Below are 3,122 nucleotides of genomic sequence, written 5' to 3'. Positions count from 1 at the left end.
AAAAATTGTTAAAGGTAAATTTATGATCCATTGAAATTCAAATTTAGGTATATGATAAAGAATTTACTAAAAGGATGAGATAATTTACTATCCATTCAAATACATAGTTATATTTTAATAACTAATCTTTGTCCATTAATACTATTAAAAAGGTATATATAATTTAAGATTGGCCCACATTAGTGAAAAATATTTCTTTTTATTTTTTGAGGACATGACATACTTACACATCGGGGTCATACTGTGCTATAGAATGCACTTCTCGGCCCAATTAAGAATTAAAGAAGATCATTGAAAAATAAAAGCTTGAAATTTTCCCACAAATGTTGTTAAGGATCTTCATCTAGTTATTCAATCAAAACTAAGAGAACAATAAGGAAATAAGGGTATTAAGGGAGGTCCATATTTTTAGAAAATTATGGTTTTAGATTCTTGCTTTGCAACAAATTGTTACAAGATTTAAGAACAAAAATGCTCATTATAAAGGAATATATTTTTCATTGTTGGACAAGTGTTGTTAGGAATTTTGATATCTCTCTCTATCAAAATTGACAAAGAAATGTCGAAATCAAGGACATTAAAATAGGGCTATCATTTTAGGAATTTTTAATAGAGGAACATGAAGACGTTGAAGCATATAACATGTGAATAAACAAAATGTAGCAAGATAGATTTAGAGTGAACAATGATGAATGGGAAATATGTTATTCAAACTCCTTACATATAAGTTAAACTCACTATTTTTAGTTATTTTCTTAATTTTTTTTTTTTTTGGGGAGTGGGGAGGGAAGGGTAGGTGTTGTTGATGGTGTTGGATCCGCCAACATTCAGGGGATCACCCCTGTATGAAGTAACAACTAGACCTCACATCGTTTGGTGTGGGAGTTCCATTCGATACGATGGTCCGATTGCCATTATCTTAAGGATTTGCCTCAACTCGTGCTTTTCAGCACAGATGAGTGCTCTGCTTTGTTTTCTAGAAGTGAGATTCACGTGCCTGGTGAGTGTAAGTGTTACTTGCGTTAATGATTCTTTCACTGTAGAGGGAGAGAGGGTGAGAGTGAGCTCCAATTTGGTTGGGATAAGTCCCAATTCTATTAGGAGCACACACACAACAAGACATGAAAACTTCTGCCGGAACAATCCACATCGATGCGACAGTCACAACACACAAGGAAAGATAACATGTATAACACTCAATGGATTAGTCTGCACGAGTGCAACAGTTGTTATAGAAAGTTTTACATGAAAGGTATGTCTGATGTCTGGGAGAGTAGTCTACACGTGCGAGACAACATTAACAACATATGATTTCCATTAACATATGTGTATTACAACAAGTGAATTAGTTCAAATGTAGAGCACAGGTTAAAGCAACATGCATCGCAAGTGCTAAAGATTAGTCTTACAACAATTACAATACATGTGTGTAAATGTGTTGTCCTGTTAGCAGGCTTCTGAATTAAGCGAAAGTACCAAGACACATTGTTACACCATACATCACTAACCTTCTGTGAGGGGCGTTGGAGCTACTACTTACTCCTCAAAGGAAATATTATAGACTCTCTTGGATATGTGGGAGAAGCTGAGGTGAAAAATTCCTTTGCATGTACAAATGAGGGGGTATTTATAGCCAAGGTTAAAACTAAACCTTGTGGCTATTGGGTGTGGAGCCTGATTATCTTCTTTATTTAGAGGTATCACCACATTGGACCCTAGTTCGTAATGTAGCGGCAAAGCCACCCTTAAAATATACGTTGCAAGGGGGGTCCAGGGGGCAGCGCTCCGGAAGTTAAAAATAGATGTAAAATTGCCTGGTAAAATTTTGTAATTTCGTAGTCAATCTGGGCCATTCATTAGGCAAAGATCTCACGGTAGAAGTTATGCTTAATTTAGGGTTTTTTTTTCCCTAGAAGGAAACCCATCACTATATATGAGGGAATTGTACTGCATCTATGTAGATCGTATTCTAAGTGAGAAAAACAGAGGAGATTCTGTGAGAGAAAAGAGGGTATTATAGTGGATCTACTGTAGGCTGTATCTCTTTAGTTTGCTGGATAATATAAAGGGAAGGACTGATTGTTTCTCCATGGATGTAGCCCAAATTGGATGAACCACGTATATGTGTCTCTCTTGTTTCATGTGTTTTCTATGTTTATATTTCCGCAATATTTTATGTGTTCCATTGCTCTGTAATATATAATTTTCTAACAATCGATATCAGAGCCGAAGGCTATTTGGCTGATAAAATCGCAAGAGAGAAGGGTTCATGGTTTGAGTGGGGGAAATGATGGATGATGGTAGGTTTAGGGTCGAAAAATTTAACGGCCAAAACTAACAACTATGGAAGATGCAGATGGAAGATTATTTGTATCAAAGAGATGTACCAACCATTGAGCGGAAAGGCAAAGAAGCTGATGAGTATGACAGACACAGAATGGGATATTCTTGACAGAAAGGCAATTGGAACAATACGACTGTGCCTAGCAGCGTCGGTAGCATTTAATATTTCAAAGGAAACGACAATAAAGGGTTTAATGTCGACATTGGCCAAAATATATGAAAAACCCTCGGCCTCAAATAAGGTAAATCTTATGAAGTGTTTATTTAATATGAAAATGTCAGAAGGTGGATTTGTTGCTGATCATTTAAATGAATTTAATATAGTTACTAGTCAGTTAAGTTCTGTAGGGGTAACTTTTGATGATGAAGTTAGGGCTCTGTTATTTCTATGCTCATTGCGAGAAAGTTGAAATGGTTTAGTTATGGCCATTAGTAACTCTGTCTTTGGATCTAGTACATTTAACTTTAATGTTGTTGTCGGCGCAATCCTTAGCGAGGAAATGTGATGGAAAAGCTCCAGTGAGACATTAGGTAATGCTTTGACTACAGAGACTAGGGGAAGAAAAATGGAAAGAGGAAAGAGCTGAGGATATCGCAGTAAGTCAAGGAAAGGAAGATCCAAGTCCAGATCGGGGATAGTGTGTTGGAAATACGGGAAGAAAGGACACCTGAAGAAAGACTACAAGTCTTAGAAGGGAAAAGAAGGAGACACACAACAAGAAAATAATCATGAAGTGAATGTGATAGATGATGTATTGCAAGATGCTTTGATTCTTTCT

Source organism: Pinus tabuliformis, chromosome 7 (assembly GCF_031772625.1).
Source record: "Pinus tabuliformis cultivar Carrire ecotype Pingquan chromosome 7, CPIR1, whole genome shotgun sequence".
Lineage (NCBI taxonomy): Eukaryota > Viridiplantae > Streptophyta > Pinopsida > Pinales > Pinaceae > Pinus > Pinus tabuliformis.
This window is presented reverse-complemented; position numbering follows the sequence as displayed.